Source organism: Microtus pennsylvanicus, chromosome 18, assembly GCF_037038515.1.
Source record: "Microtus pennsylvanicus isolate mMicPen1 chromosome 18, mMicPen1.hap1, whole genome shotgun sequence".
Lineage (NCBI taxonomy): Eukaryota > Metazoa > Chordata > Mammalia > Rodentia > Cricetidae > Microtus > Microtus pennsylvanicus.
The window spans coordinates 38,033,268-38,051,484 of record NC_134596.1 but is presented as its reverse complement, the minus strand read 5'-3'; the positions used below and the strand labels follow the sequence as shown (position 1 = coordinate 38,051,484).

Sequence of the window (18,217 nt, the reverse complement as noted above, 5' to 3'; positions counted from 1 at the left end):
TCAAAAGCTACACAGAGAAAACTTGTCTTGAAAAACCACAATAATAATAATAATAATAATAATAATAATAATAATAAACAATAATAATAACAAAATAACAAGGTAAGAGTAATTAACAAAAGACACAAAATATAGCATTTACTCTTCTCTTTCAAAAGAGACAGAAGTATGATTGCCTTGTGTATATCATGTAAAAGAATACTGTATTGTGTTGTTTAAACAGTAGTAAGACTTTCATGCTGAACAAAACATTCCTCAAATATGTAGAAAGTGATCATATATTGTATACTACATAGTAATACAGTACATTAGCTATAAGGAAGGAACAGTTCCTGAAATTAAAGACTATTCCATTGAGCTAAAATCTACTCTACCCAAAGTAAACAAGGAGAACAGCTTTTGCAAGCAAAAGTTTCAGATTTTGAGGGTTACCCAAAATCTCACAATTATACAAGAAGACAATCAGTAGGAAGCATAAAATTTTAAAAAAGAGAGAGAAAAGAAGAGAAAATTCAGGAAAGAGGGATATGACAAAAATTAAGGGGCAGTGTTTTAAGTAAGAAATCTTTCTCAAGCTGATACGTAGTGGCCAAAAAACATCAAAGAGAAATGTCGCTTACTGTTGAGCAACATAGAATTCAGTGGGATCCCTCCTTCTAAAGGATGGAAGCAGACGACCCTTTGAATCAGAGAAGGGGAAGGAGGCTCAAAAGGAGAAAGAGGAAGATCAAAGATAAAATGTCTGAAAAGTTTGATAATCAGTAGTGCTAATGAGTCTGTAAACTGTAAAGCATAAAATTTAGAAAGTGTATGTTTTGCTTATGAGGAAACAGAGTTTGAGCATATTCTACTGTCGGTGGGAAGTTTAGAGCAAAAAAAAAGTAGAAATATAAAAGACAAATAATGTGGCTAAATTCAAAATGTAGCAGAAAGGCTAAGGATGTCAGTCAACAAAGGAAACCAAGTTGGGCCACTGAGATCACTCCTCACTTAGGAGACTTGGAATAAACTGTGGAGAAAGACGAGTTGTAAAGCAGTTGACCAGCAGTACGAAGCCCTGTTTCCATCTCCCTCAGCACATAAACTGGACCTGGTGGAGAGTATCTGTCATCCCAACCCTGGAGAACCCCAGGTAGAAGGTTCAGACACATAAGCTCATCCTCAGCTCCACAGTGAGTAGGACCCCAGCCTGTGCTAGTTCAAAGTGCGTCCCAATTTTCTTTTTGATGAAATAAATAAAGTGAACAAGGGCATAGGTACCGGGTAGAACATAAATTTTATGAGGGTAAAGAATTATAGCTGTTTTTTTTTATGAGGATGGGGCTTAGTTATCTGTTCTGTATAAGGGAAAATATTAATTAGTGGGAGAGATGCAGAAATTTATAGGACACAGAGAAGGTATGATGGGTATCATTTTTACAATCATGGTGACAAAATATCAGACAGAATTGATTTAAGGAAAGGAAAATTTTATTTGTCCATGAATTAATTCAATCTTTTATGTTAAGGAGGATTACTGGATGACTCATATCACAACTGATAAGATGAAAAGGGACACTCCAGCCCTTTGCAGGTTTTCTCATTCTTCCCTCATTTTGCTCTGTTTGAGACCACAGCCTCTAGAACCGTAGCACAGATACTTAATTTCCATGCTAATTGTTACAGAGGATGATATCCATGTACATCATATGAGGGAGAGCTAGGTGAGGATGCTCATAGTGTAGTGGACAGGAAGCAGGGGGAAGGGAGCTGGCAGCCCTCTTTCATTTCCCCTTGTATTCTGTAGGCATTCCAATGGGGCTTATGGAATGATGCCACCCATATTGATGGCTTGTCTTCCCCTTCGAAAATCTTCTGTTACTGTCCTCAAAGATACACTTTGGGGTATACATGAATCTTCTAGGTCATGCCAAACCCCATTAAGTCAACAATGAAGACTTGCTGTCACAGAACAATCTTCTCAAGGCATGCAAGAGAAAGACCACAATGAAAGAGGAATTTTAAGCAGTAGTGAGGGCCAGTCAGTCACAAACCTGACTTATCACAGAGACACCAGTTACCCTAGACAACATTTTAAAACTGTTACACTAAAACCTGCAATAAAATTTCTTACTACCATCCAAAAAGTAAGAAAGTTTACTTAGAGAATGAAAACCAGACTTGGGGCTAAAGATATAAATCGAAACGGTGTGAACAATTTAGAAGAAGGATGTGGATGTAGAATTGCTTCTTAATTCTTAGTATCATAATACTGCAGATCAAGCCATGGGTCTGTTCCGTACATGGAATAATCTATTCTTCACTTCTTTCTGCTTTTCCCTTCTTACTTTCTTTATTTCTGTATTTTGCTCTTTATTCCGGTCCTTTATTTTCTTATATCTTCTAATGCTTCTTTCTTTTCCTCCACATGGACCAAGGAATCACTTCCAATCCTAGTTATGTTATTTGGGAAACTTTAAAAAACTATCTTTGCATGGATTATAACATAGTCGAAATAATTTCAGAAGTGCTGGCAGTAGGAACAGGCATAAGTATTGAATTTGCTACGTCAACAAGTGTTATTCAAGTCCAAAAGGCAGGAAAATTAATTTCTTCTGCAGATATACCTCCCTTTTAAAGATTCACTAGCTTGGTAGCATGCATAGATGTAGCACAAACTGCAAAACAAGAAAGAGGTGTTCCTCGACCCTCTCCAAATGTCTACAGCCTGGTCGATAGTCAGTGTGTTTCTAGTCCTTCTGTTTGACCGTGTTCCTTGTATATCGCTGTTTCCTCTGACAAGGGGATGCATTTTTGTTTCCCAATAAAATTAACGTGAGGGGAATGAGGGCAAGGTCAGGAGTCTCCTAACACTGTTCCCTCTGTGTAAAGGTGTAAATAAGTGACCGTTCCCCATGCTCTAGTGAAATTGCTTGTGAGATTACCCATGTAAGTTTCATACAGAGAAAAAACACATAGCCCCTGGTACCCTCGAACCAACTTACTTCATTGCCCCACAGCAGAAATTTATCAAATGCCTTTAACTCAAGCATCAACAGTCCACATTAAGTTGAATTGAATGATCTCAAGTGAACACAGGTTTTGTAATAATTTTTTATACCTGATACTTTATATAAAGCATAAAATTTGTTCTGCCAAAAACAAGTTCTTAGTTTAGGCTGTCTCTGGGTCATAATTCCTCCCTCAACTGTCAGAGGAAATTTTTATATTCACAGTAAGAAATGAAATAACCTTCTTAATCATTGAAAAGGTTCTGGGGAGACTGGTGAACCACATGTTTTATAGCTAGGATATCTTCAGTAAGATAACAGTTATGCTACCTGAGAGAAAAGAGGGGTCATTCTAGTTAGGACAAATTCTAGCCTTTGACATGCGTAAGTAACCCTTACAACTACTTCTGACATTTTCTTCTTTATCATTAGGAGGTATCCAGCACAAAGTGTCCTGGCATTTGAGCCCATACTGAAAGACTGATGGTTTGGGGTACAGTTCTAAAGTTTCTGGTACCTTAGATCCAGCCAGACTAGAGTCATCATGCAGCTCCTATGCACACCTCCTGGAATCTCTTTATAGATGATAGTCATAGCCCATACAGCAGGATCCGGGCTCTAGGACAAGCCTCCACTTTCACTGGGCTCCAAGGCATCTCTCTTGTAGAAAGAGCACTCACGGACTAGGTAGGTAGGTGCATTTTTAACAGCATTCATTATCTCCCTTGAAGAAAACACTCTTTGTGGAGTATTGGACATGTATGGTGACTCCATTGGATGTTTCCCTCGATAAGAATGAAGCAGTTACATAGTTTTATATTTTTTTCTGTCCATTCACGAACACATGCTTACTTTATCAAGTATCCTATTCTATTAGGACCATACCAAGAAGTATCACAACATAAAACACATAGTAAAGTCCTCTGTCATCTATCATCTTTATCCCATCTTCTGTCGGAAAGGCCCTGTTGTAACTTCTATCAACAAGGGCTAAAATAATAGTGCAACCAATCTTCATTCACTCTCTGTCTCCCCAACAGTCTCCTGCTTTGCTTTCCTGTTGACTGAGTTCAACTTGATGTGCGAAAGAAAGGTACTAATGGTGTTGCCTTATTGCTCAGGCTCTCAGTAGCAAACACGTAGACTGGAATGTCAGGTATATCCAGAGGGGAAAAGGAAGATAGTAGATACGGTGCATGGTGAGAATAAACAAAGAAAAAAATAATATTTCTACTGTGGTTTTCACTTAACATACAATCCTGTGGCAACTCAGTGACAATGAGTCTAGCCTTTTCTGCTCACTCATGTGGTCAAAGTCAAGACAAAAGCAATAGCCACAACAAGGCTAGTTAGATGTTAGAATTTCTTTTCACACTACTTACGTCAGCTTTCTTTTGTGCATTGAGACATCCTACTGGAAATGGCAGTGGCATTTAGCCAAACAAAATCAGCTCAAAGTAATTTTGTCATGTTCTTATTGATGCTAGTTGAGTCTTCCTTTTTAGTTAGGCTGAAAGCTAATGATATCCTTATGGAATTTTCATTCGTTTACCTTCGCATTGCCCTCTCATGCTCTTCTTTAACTTCTTTGAGTCTTTGTGTATGTGTGTATTTCTTTTTTATGATTGTTTTATATTTTTAAATTTCATTTAACATTTCAATCACAGTTCTTCTCCTATGCCCCCTCCTGCCCCCTATCTCCTCCCCCAGCCCCCTCCTGGAAATAGGAGCAGGGTCTATCCCTGGTGTAAGAGCTTTTCTGAAATTTAATTTATCATTTATAGCAATGAGATTAGTAGCAACTACCATTGTGAATGACATAGAGAATTAATTCATGAAAAAAGTGTTTTCATAATGTTTACTAATATTATAAATAAATATTATATATATATATATCAGTAAAAACCATCAATGATATTTGAGAAATTATTCTTCAATTTATTACTTACAGACTTCTACATTAATAATCTCTATTTAATTATTAGCATTGTTACTTCATTCAGAGCATTGTGATAATGGACTTAATAAGAGTTTTAATTAAATAATCAACAATGGAATCAAGGCTCAGCAGTCAGAGTATTTTCTTCTAATAAAATCAATTAAAAGTCATGTAATTTTGCATAGTACCACAGTCCTATGAAATAAGATACTTAAAGTGGATGCTAGAAACACACCCATTCAATCCTGTTGAAAGGGTGTTACAACAACAAAAAAATAAATCCAAATGTATGATGCCTTCCTTGAAAATAAGTCTTGTTCACTACAAATAAAAGCAAAAATTGGTTGAAAATAATCAGTATTGTCATTATATCTTTCACAAAGAGAACATTGGAAGAAGCAATTTCACAAAATGTCCCCTTGACTCACAAGTTCACATTTTTCTACTTCTAAGGCCAAATTTATTTATTTAACTGATTCATAAGTGATTGTAGATTTTTTCCAGATGATTATGTCTGTTCTTAGCCTAGGGTCTTTGAGGTGCACCCAAAAAAGAACTCACCTAAAATAGTTTAATTCGAAAAGGAAATTGGTTAATGTGTTGTGGTTTTTTCACAGAGTAGGATACAGAGATCCTGGAATCAGAATTGAGAATGCCAAGATTCAGGCAATTCAAGTGTTATCTCTGAGGAAATCCATTCTCTTCCCTCCCTCGAAAGAACTTCCCCTGTCCTGGCATGCGTGTGGGGACATGAACTCTGGCTTCATCACGCTCTCTCTAAAGCATCTCAAACACTGAAGCCTCAATGAGCAATGCATACAAAATGGAAGGTTCAATATGTCTCAACAGTTTTCTGAAGCTCGTCCTGCTGGTGAGTAATGATGTCATTTTATTCTTGTCCAGAAAACTATTAAAAATGACCGGCTAAGATAGAACCATGAATACACGCTAAGACAGGACAGAAATGTGTGTAGGAAAGAGAAGGAGTCTGGAACCTGTGGAAGAACAGCATATTTCAATGAAAAATATTGAAAGCATAGTACCAGTCTGAATTTATTTCGCAACTTCAATATTCCTATTTAAATGTCCATGAAACTTTTCTTGCATACTACTGCTGTATTAGCATTTACCACTGTCCTTTTATCATAAACATAGCTTCTACTCAAGAGCAATTTTAGCTTTTAATTTGTAGTTTTATGACAAAAGAACTAAATATTAACTATAAAACTGGAGATACAGCCTAAAAAGGGACCTTGAAAAGCCATTCAACAATAATGTATGTTAATGATTTGAAATGGTTCAACTTTTCACAGAAAGTGATTCTTATGTCTGACTTTCTGCTAGGTGTTGTATTTTAAAGTGCTGTTTGCAAAATAATATTTCTTGAAAGTATTTACTGTTGTACTTGATAATCTCATTCTTATGGCTGCAATGGGCATTTTTAGAAGTTATCAGTTTCTGATTAAATCAATAGTTATATGATATTTTACTGAGACCAATGCTAAAATAAAGTTTAGAGTCTCAATGTATGTAATCTAAAATTTTTATGAGCATGTTTGATTACTTACATCTAATTCCTTGTGGTGTAAATATTCAAAAAATATGAGATGGGCACAAGCTATATGGTCTCCAATATGAACAGCAGTACAGCAGATGGTGCCAATTTTTGTCTCCACCCTGCATTTGTCAGAATTTAAAGACATCTGAACTGCAGAGACTCACCATCAACAACCTAACTGCTAGAAAAAATAGAGCACCTCATTCTTTTATGTATGATTTTAGTAACCATTCATGGTGAATACATTTGAATTGTTGCAATTCATCAGCTATATTTCAGTTCACATTTTGTCTTTCACACCATGAGAAAGTTCCCCTCTCTCTATCTTTCGGTGATGGATTTATACAGTCCAAAACCTTGTCTCTTAAAAATCTTTCTAAAGAACATGGTCTCTGCTGTGCAACTCAATGTGAAAGAAGACTGGGGCATGCTAAAAGCACCGCCAGGAGGGTTGTCAGACTGGGCTGATCACAGGTTCTGGTATACACACCGTGCGTGGGATTGTACTTAGCCTCCTTTGGGCTCATTTAATTCTCTATGAAATGGAGACAGGAGGCACTACCTGACATGAGAGGAATCTTTTCTTCTCTTAGATTTGCTCTTTCATCTGTTTCATGACTTACATACTCCTGTTCTCTACATTCTAGAAATACTTTATTTGGATTTTTACCTAGTTATTATCATCATCATCATCATCATCATCACCATCATCATCATTATCATTATCATTATTATTATAAGAATTTCTCTGTACAACTATCCTCACTATCCTGGAACTCTCTCTGTAAAATAGTTTGGCCTCAAATACATAGAAATCCTCCTGCCTCTGCCTCCCAAGTGCTGGAATTAACAATGTGCACCAACATCTCTGGCTTTGTTTTCATTTTGAAATACTTGAGTGCTCAAGATTTAACGCAGATTCTTGCTAGGCTTGTACTCTACTATTGAATTATATTCTAACTCACTTCAGAATATTTTTGCCCACCCCCAGAATTATTTTACATTAAATATTTGAATTTACCACGCTGTCCCCCATTCTCTGGAATTTCAATAGATACTTCCTTTCCCTAATATAATTTTTCCCCAACTTCTTTAAATTTAAATTTTACATCCATATACAAATCCCTCTGGGATGCTGCACACGTTACTTTAATCTAATTATGTGCTCCCAAACATCCTTTATCATTCTCTCTCTATCTGGTATTCTTTTCCTCTTACTATCTCTGTGTGTTACAGATGAGCTTTTCATAGCTAACCATTTCTATCCTTTCTGTTACGTTCAGGCTTCTCTTCCCCATATTTACATAGCACATTACCAGACAACCAATAAAATTTGAATAAGCAGAAAATCCTATGAACCATTTTCTGATTCTGAATGATACATCTCCTTCACAAAACAGTGTCTGTTTTTTTTAAATTTATTTATTTATTAAAGATTTCTGTTTCTTCCCTGCCACCGCCTCCCATTTCTGTCCCCCTCCCCCAATCAAGTCCCCCTCCCTCCTCAGCCCAAAGAGCAATCAGGGTTCCCTGCCCTGTGGAAAGTCCAAGGAACCCCCACCTCCATCCAGGTCTAGTAAGGTGAGCATCCAAACTGCCTAGGCTCCTACAAAGCCAGTACGTGCAGTAAGATCAGAAACCCATTGCCATTGTTCTTGAGTTTTTAGTAGTCCTCATTGTCCGCTATGTTCAGGGAGTCCGGTTTTATCCCAGGCTTTTTCAGACCCAGGCCAGCTGGCCTTGGTGGGTTCCCAATTTTTAACAGTGTCTGTTTTAAATAGACGCAGACAATACAAGGTCACGTTTGTCTTGAAGACTTAATTTCTCATGTATCAGATTGCATAATACTAAGGTAAACTTGTATTGACAGTTTACATAAATTTAGTAAAAATTACTCTTAATAACTCTATCCATAATTTTGGTTATAATCTTCTAGGAAAGCAATGTGGTTTTCTCATTTTGTAAATATGTATTACCATACAACCTAGGCAAGACATGGTTTGAGCCACTTTTAGGTTAAAGCATGTAATTTCCTTGTGCAAACTTTTAGAAGTCCCTTCATCCTGATGCTGGAGGAAGAGATTCTGTTCTTTCTGTCATCAATCTTAATGTGTTTCCTGTTACTCCAGACTATTGAGTGATCAACTAGTGGGAGAGAAATCCCCTTCATCCACATGTCCTCATAAGATTTTTATTGTGAGCAGAATCTAAACTTCTATCGGCGGAATTGTAAGTTATTAATATTAACTCATGTCCTTTTCTGGCTATATCAGTGACAATAAAGGACATTTAATTTTATTTAATTAAATATATGATGTCTAGACATACATTAAATATATAATGCTGCAATTTATGACATTACCCAGCAAGTCCGTTCATGGGCCAATACCCAAAGGAACTAAAATCAGCTACTTGAAGAAATATTTTTGCAACCGCATCCATAGTGTAAGTATTTACATAACCAAATGGAAGGTACAGCCCAAATGTTCACTGGCAGATGGACAGATGAACAAAATGTGGTTCTTGTGCAAGGAGAAGAACTTTTAACCTTTCAAATAAATAGAATTCTGGTGTAACACACATTATGAATAAACTTATAAATTGTTTTACTCGGTAAGCCAGACAGAAAATGACAAATTATAATAATGTGTGTCTTTCACAGTTAAATTGATAGTGACGGAGAGTAGGTTCTGGAGGCAAAAGGTCATGGGTGATGTGGTGTTTAATGGGTTTATATGCCCACTATAATAATGAAAAAGTCATAGAAATATTGGAGCTGGTTACACAACAGTGGGAATTAATGTCACTGAACTGAGTTCTTAAATTCAGTGCATAGTCAAATTCTGTGTGGTTTATATTTTATAAAAATGTAAAGTAGCTTGTATAATGTTCATATATATTTTTAAAAAATCCCTCTGCGATCAGGCTGATCTTCAACTGGTAATGTCAGCTGCTGTGTACATTTTCTAAGATGTTTTGATATCTATCATCCATTCTATCTGATTATCTGCAAATCTGTGTCGTTCTAATGATCAGTGAGATAAGATGCACACATTACAGAAACCCAAATAAAGGTTCTACTTGATTTTCAATAGTTATATGTTCAAAATGTAATGGGACACTGAGGTGCTTTTTAGCCAGTGTTTATTTATTTTTATAACACAAATTCTGTTAGAAGTCAAGCTATGAATACCTTTTTTTTCTGGAAGAGTTATTAAATATTTTATTACGCGAGAAGCCTGATTTTCTTTATTCATTCTCAGCGTCTTCTGACTTTGTAATAGAGAGATTCAGTTTATACTATCGAATACTAGCTGCCTGACTCCCCGAAAGTCTATTGCTTCAGCCTTCTCTGATGTTTACCTTGCTGAAATACAGTTAAATGCTGTCAACAATAAAGAAACTGGTCAGCAGCCAAAACAGACAAAGACCTTTATCCATCCAGATGTACGAAGATCTTTCATGATCAGTGAACTATTTATTCTAATAAAGTTTAAACACCTTGCTTACTATCAGCTCACAGATAGAGTTCAATTTTATTAAATAAATGTCGCATCAGATGCCTCTTATATGGACATGATTTGTGTGGAGTTATAGAAAAAGAAAGAAAGAAGGGTGTTTTATAGAAAACAGTATAAAAGAGATAAAGGCTTTTGTGAGAAATTCATTTGATGCTTCTCCCCAAATAATATCTCCTCTGATGGAAGCAATGGATTTAATGAATTTACACTCATTCAACAAGGGATGGAGAGATGAAGTAGTGTTAAGAGCCCTGGTTGCTCTTCTAGAGGATCCAGGTTTGATTCCCAGAACCTCCAATGTGGCTGACAACTATCAGTAACTCTAGTTTCAAAGAATCTGGAGCCCTCTGCTGACATCCAGGGGCACCAGGAACAAATGTGGTACACAATGAACACAAAATACTATACACAGGACAAACAATATTTTTTTAAAAGCCTCGATACTTTCTAAAATAAAGTTTGTTCTATGTAATGAAATCATCTTACAATCTAAATACATTTCATTCTTTTTTTTTTGTCACACTCGATCATGTGTAGGGAGCTCTACTCTTCCACATATGTCTGTCTAAATACTATACCATAGGCATAGCTGATTTGTTTGAAGTAAGCTCTTCCAATTGTACAATACAACAACACCTCAGTACTAACTTCCAATAGTAGATTGCATATTGTTCTGTATTTGATTTCTGTTAATGCCTAAGGGGAGATGCCATTTTCTTTACATTAAATTTAAAATAGATGGAGCAAGAAAAATACACTACCTGCTACATTTATATTCTGAACAGATGCAGAACATTACTACAGGTTAGGCAATAACACATATAATCTACTATTACCATTTTGGAAAATAGATAGAGAAAACTTTTAACTCTGCCTGGGGACAATATGCAGTGACAACATACTCATCCCATTATGGTTGTTACAAAAATTCCACCATGGTTAGTGTTTCTCAATACACATCTTGGGAAAGTTATCCCCAATATTTCTCATGCATCTTGAACATGTCTTCTTTATTCTTCTCTTTATTTCATTTTGACATGAAAATTACATGGAACTTGATATACAAAGATAATTAAAGATTCATATTAGATTAATAATGATTTCCCCCCAAAATAACTATGTTATGGGTTTAAATTAACATTGTGAATTAGGGAAGTATCTTCATGTAATGAGAAATAACCCTGGATTATTAATACAATGGGCCTGCCATTTTCAAGTCTTTAAGCATTTAATTTGGCCCACTGACAGTAGATTCCTATTGTTATATATTGCTCACATTATTTTATGCTTCTTAAATTAGTAACTACATGTGCACTGGTATAATGAACACAGTGAATAATGAAAATAATTGAGGTAAATTCAGTTTTAGAAGTAATAAATGAGAAAACACATGATCAGCCATTTCAACTTGACTGTTCAAATATAACTTGCAATTCCGTTATTTAAAAAGTTTAAACAAGATGTGTCTTCACATTTGGTCAAGATTTTTTTGATTGTGCAATATTTGCATATACATAGTATTTTAGGGTTTCAACCAAAGGCTATAATCAACTATATTTATAGTTCATATGTACATTATATTAATAACCTAAAAATAATTTTGTGAATTGCGTTTAGTAGATATATAGTTTGACTATCATCAGTCTTAAGAGATCGAGCGTGGAATTTTCTTCCGGCAGATTATGACAACACTAAATAGTTAGGTTTAGGAGATCAGATGTGCAGATCGGGGATATCAAATGTATATCTACTAAAAGATTGTTTTCAAAAGCAGAAAATTTGGAGGAAAATAACATAAAATTCTTTTTAAAGAACAAAATTGTACTCAATTTAACAACTCTAAGATTGTTTTCTTCTTTGTCTCATTGTGTCTGAAATTATAGAATGGGGAAAAAATTTACTTTACAATTTATATAAAAAATATTTTTTAAAGTCACTAACGTACTTTATTTGAATGCTGTATCTATAACTTCAGTTTCTTTTTTATTAATCCCTTGAAAATTATATAATATATTGGCTGTAATTTCCTCAATCTTTTTGTTTAATCAGAGACAAGGTTTCTCTGTAGCTTTGGCACCTGTCCTGGAACTTGCTTTTTGTACACAAGGCTATCCTCGAACTCACAGAGATCTGCCTGCCTCTGCCTTTTACGTGCTGTGATTAAAGGCATGAGCCACCACTGCCCAGCAATAATTTCCTCAATCTTATTGTCACTTGAAACTTCATTTTTCTTTATTTGTTTATCTACTTTATTGGATTATTAGATTTGAGAAATATAAATATATATATATAAAATACACATTATATTCTACATAATATTTTATATACATGTATTTAAATTTCCTAAAAATAAATTAAAACTGTCTACATCAAGATTTACCTTAAAAGTTTACCTAGATTAAGTGAAATTAATTACTCAAATCAAACAGTAATGACTTACTCAAAGACCATATCATTAAATGATAATCCTACCATTAATATTAGTCATTGAAAAAATAATAAACATTATAACACCTTGCTATGAAGAATGTGTACTTTACAATTATCTTAATAAATCCTCATGTAACTCAGAAACCAGCTATCATTATATTTTGAAGGCAGCATCAGTACAGACTAGAAGTATTAGAAAATCAGCCTGTACAAGACCACCATTTATTAGGTGGTAAATCTGAGCTCTATGCTGACGTTGCCCTGCTTGCCTTCAAATCCCAGTCCTTTGCGAATTGATTCTGCCCTCAGCTGTGTTCTAGGGAATGGTGCGTTTCTTTAAATGTTCGTTATTTCTGCCTTGCTGCATATTGGACTGGTCTTACTTCTGCCTGACTGATTTGTTTTGTCACCTTGTAATTCTTCTCCTGTTACAGCTGCCACTTCCATTCTAACCTGCGGTTGGGTCTGGTTTGGATTAGATGATTGAAAACACGTACTTGAAAAGAAATAAAGAAAAGGCAGACTTGACATGTAGACAATTGACTGGCCTTTAAAACAGTCATTTGATGTTTAGCATCATTTGTCATAAACCTTGGACTTCTGATAGCACAGATGCAGAGCACAGGAGATGGGACATGGGGAACCAATTAGTATAAAAGACAGAATGGTAAGATTTAAAAGTGGACCATCATAGCTAGATACACCATCCTTTTACAGAGCTAAAAATCAGAACTTTTTTTTTTTCTGTCTCTCTGCTATGATTTTTTTCCGTGATTCAGTGGTCACTCTTGTCTGTGGGCATTACCGAGCTGTCCATTTGGAATAAACTGAATGTTTAAAGAAAACAGAAATCCTTTTTATCTCCCTGGCATGGGGGAAGTGAAATAAGCTACTTGAATAAATATCTTTGGACTTGACAATTTCTGTCTTGTTTGATTATCCGTGTCTCTTCCAGCATCAAACAAACACACTGGCGATTTTGAGAGAACACAGTTTTCAATCAAATCAACACAAATACCCATGGAGAATTCAGTTTGCCTTGGGAATTACCCATAATTTCTCTTTGATGTAAGGTATAGCATATGGATCCTTTGGACCCCTTCAAACAACTGCTTTGGAAGTAGCTCATGCATGCGCTCCAAACTATCTATCATCCTGCAGCTCCAAATTCAACTAAATAGTTGGACTCATTTTCCCAGGCTTTCTTAATTAACAAGACAAGGTAATTGACACCACATGAGAAAACTTGGACTCTGTAATTTAGATAACCCATTCAATTTGTTGGAAGTCAGTGCTGACCTCAAATAATGAGATTAAATGATCTTGTGACATTCATGAGTCTTTGCAAAAAATCACTTATCCAGGAAGAACCTAGAACTACTTCCATGTGACACATATGTTTCTTTCCAAGGATCCCTTGATAGAAATGTTGTAGGAACTTCATTTCCTTATGAATTATAGAGTACATTGTGTAGTAGCTTTTGGACCTGAGCTAGTGGTAAGATCACACATCAGTGATTTCAAGGCCATTTGTCTCCCGAATTTTTTTCTCCACTCCTCTCTCATCTTCAGGCCCCACCTGGATTTTCGTGACAGTTCCTAGACTTTGCTTACTGTTTCTCCAGCACTTTGCTAATATAGATTGATTTTCTTGAGTATCCCATTCTGTGCAGAGTTTTCCACCCTGGCTGTTTGAATTCCTCTTAGGCTTTAGATTTTTCTTTATTGTGTTTTTCTTCACTTGTCTCTCTGTTTTTAAATTCTGAATCAATGTCCCTTCTATGCAATTACCATGGCCTCCAGTTTATCCTGTCAATGCCTTTTCGCACTCTATAAGAATTGCATTTTTGTCTCTATTTCTCATATGTTTACAAATTACTGAAAGGCAAGGACACTCACTCTGCTGATGCTAACATGCTCAGCAACTTGCCGAGCAACTAACAATAACAGTCTTTGACTGAATTATGAGGACCACATTTTCTGTAGGTGCTCTTTGCAAAAACTGTGTTGAAGATTTTACAACAATCTATTGTTTATATTATTATAGAATGTACACATTATTCCTTGAATTTCAGAGATGAGAAAATTAAATTCTATTTAAAAAATGCTTTTTCCCAGCTTCATGATTCCTGAGGAACCATCATCTATCATGTCCCCAATGATCTCTAAGAAGTTAGTGTTCTCACATGTACCGAACCTCAGTTAAACAATAACAAAACTGATTCTGTTACATACAAAATATCTTAAGATACATTAAGTAAGACAATAAATTTTAGACAATGCGTTTTAAGCCTATTACTCTTGTTTTATGTTAGTACTTGGACTCAATGGGAGTACTATGACAGGACTATTGAAACTCTGGACGCTACCTTCAATAGACCAGGTAACAGGAAACCCATGAGCACCAACTTTGCCATTCCTTAGAATTTAAATTATTGCATGAAAAGGCATTCAGACTTTGTTTTAAGTTCCATTTCTGGAGATTTTGTATGACAGGTTTTCCCAAAGGAGATAGTTAACACTCTTTCCTTCCCAGAATTCCCTTCCCAGCAGACTGTACGCAGGCTTCCATACGGCATCCCTGTTCACCTTTGAACAAAAAAGATATAACCTTCCCCTTTTCTCCTCTTCTGTTTGCCTTTTGAATTCTTCACTAGCATTGTTGAAGATTTAAGAGAAAATAGTATCAAAAAGAAGGAGCTAAAGTTGTGTTGGTGAAGATGAGGCTTATCACACAGCTTTAGGATCTGTTCTGAGAAGTATCATAGTGATTGACTAAGAAATGTTTGTACAAAAATATATTTAAGTGCAGTTATTAGTTATGGAGCATGACAAAATAGATTGTGCAAAGTGATTAAAAACTGCATATGCACATATACAAATGTATAGATATGTATGTGCATATAGACAAACACATACTAGGGAGAAGGGAGGTAAGTCAATGCTGATCATTCTTCACAATAAACACTGGACCAGGTAAAAGTGTGAATAAAGGTAAACTTTAGAGGGACATCTGGGTGAGGAGCAAGCGATTGACTCTGTCTTAAACTGTTGCCCTATACATTGCAGTTTGGGAATAAGGGGGAAACAGTAGTGTATGGAGGAAGAACACAGATGGACACTGTATCCTTCTAGATGTGACTTGCCAGGTAGTAGTCAGGAGCTCCTCCCCAGCCTTCTAGCCAGGAATTCCTGAACTGAACATATCTGTGAACAATCAACAGGGAAACAGCAATAAAGACTATCTCATCTTATATAAGGATAGAGATGCCACTATCACAATCTGTAAATGTCAGGAACACTAAAAAATAAACAACTAAAATAACAAAGAAAGCTTTTAAAAATGCTCCAAAATGACAAGACAATCACGTATTAAATAGGGTACCAGTCCTAGGTTTAACCCTTTATAGGAGGGGAAAGTACCGTAAAAGATATTATTGTTTAACGGACAACATTGATATATGGAACATAGATGATTATCTTATTTCGTGCAATTTATAACTGCTTCTGTTTGCATAAAAGATAATTTCAGCACCCATAATATGCAATGAGAAGAATATAATAAAGCATATTTGCATACATATTAGTAATGGTTTACACTGAATCAATGTAATTGGTGTTTACATATAATTTCTCTCACTTTTCTATAAATTTGGAAATATTAAAAGATAAGACATACATTAAAAGTTATGGGAGCTGTTTAGTGGAGGTGCCTCAAGTAATCCCAGAATTATGATTGGTCGAAGGGTCAGGACAGCTCCTAAAATTACTTTTTAACACATGTAACTCACCTTGAATTTCTTAAACCATAAAACATAATCAGTAAAGGTGGTTGTTATTCTGTAACTATGGAAAGCGAATGGTTTAAGTAGGGTATCCAGTACACCTTCTAAGTTCCCCACTTCACAGAGCTTATGCTATCAAAAAAGCCGTCCTTCTTTCTATGTACTATACTTTTCACTGTGAAAGCACTTTATTAAAACGGTTAATCAGATGAGGATTAGACAAACAGCATGCAAGGCACGTGTGGACTACCTTCCCTGACTTAGCTTCTACTCCCTAACCTTTCCATCTGGTTTGGAAGCATTTATTTTCTTTGATGGTCTTTCTGAAGACTAAGCCTTTGCCTTTTGGCCATGAGTGTCAACCACAGCTCTGTAAAAAGTAATGCCCATTTCTTGCCTCTTTGCCTCTTTATGCATCTTTTAAAGCTCACACGAAACAGTTGCGCTTATTTTTCCTATACGGTCTCACGTCTCTCCCTGCTTCTCTGCTTATTGACTAAAAGCAAACTGGGAAAAATATAACTAAGTTCTCTCCAATAATTAGTTCATTGGCATTGGCCAAGGAATAAAAAGTTGGCTGAGGAAAATAATTAGCAATTCTGTTCCATCATTAAAGCCTCATTATTTGGGGGCCCAGTTAACACCATTTTATAAATTAGAAGTAAGAACAGCTGGTGGATATGCTAAAAGATGCCAAGAGCATTTGATTCTTTGTACATTCTGCTTTTCCCATTAAAGATGAAATATTACTCTTATAAATAACAGCAAAAGTGGTGGTGGAGTTGACATTTGGATGCAGGAGTTCATACCTTGTAATATAAAGATGCTAAATAAGAAGGTGAACTCTCCCTTTCACTTGTACCATCTTTTGTTGATTATGCTTAGCTTTGGACAACTGAAGTTTAATATTTTTAACACTTACATCAAAACTATAGGAAATATCTTATTTCTGTGCAAGTATATATTAAGAGTAAATTGTGTAAAGTATGTTCAAAATTTCTGCTTAGTGTGCCACTATAGAATGTTCACAGTTCTCTGTGTGATTCTCTTATTTTCCAAAAGTTGCTTACACAGAACCCAAATTAGCCCTATAAACTTTGACTGAAGGCCTAAGGGAAACATCACATGTGAACACAATCATCTTTTTTTAGAAATCCAAATACTTATTTTTTAAATAATAAGTGATTGGAAATATCTGTACCGACTGGGTGAAGTTTAAAATTGTTTTCAAAGAGGTAACACTGAGTAGATTAAAATAAGACCGTGCTTGACTGAGAGTATAGTCATCATGAAAAAGAAGTACATAAGAAGGAATCTGAAGATACCTCCCTCCTGCACTACTTCAGGCACAGATCTCCACACTTAAGTACGTGCCCTCCATTGCCATAGTACTGAGGGAGAGCATCTCACCAATGAATGAAAGCCCTGAGGGATTCAAACAGAAAATATGATTCACTGGGTGAATGTGAATATAGCTTAAGACAAGGGAACTAGATAAGTGAATTTAAAATTTTAATGGAAGTAGGAAGGCAAAAGCAAATACCTATAACACGTTATGGAGTGTTCGAGTCATTTCAACAAGATGTCTGTGACAGCATGGAAACAAACAACATCCAAAAACCATAAACCCTGCCAGCTTAGTAAACAGAGAACTTAAAATAATAGTCTATGATTTCCAGAATCTGAAGCTTTAATGACTGAAGCAAACACAAGCATTGCATCAAAAGATCAAAGCAGTTGTGCAGACACATTGAAATTACAAAGCAGTAGAGTTCTAGTTCTACTCAAGAGTCTCTCTTCTCAAGAAAGTTGAGCACAGCACAGATAGAGAATACCTAGCTCCCAGTATGTTCCTCAAGGAAAGAGAAAAAGTAGGCTGTGTCCAGTTTTACAGCCCCTCTATGAGCAGAGTTTAGAAGTTTAGGAACTACTGAGACCACTACAAAGTGGTGGGAGGTTTGCCACATCCACCGAAACCTCATTATGAGGTTTTA

General features: G+C 35.7%; 1 pseudogene; it reads left to right on the top strand.

Moving 5' to 3' along the window:
• The window catches only part of LOC142837469 (CDKN2AIP N-terminal-like protein pseudogene), a 42,823-nt pseudogene that overhangs the window by 2,229 nt on the left and 22,377 nt on the right, over positions 1-18,217 (top strand).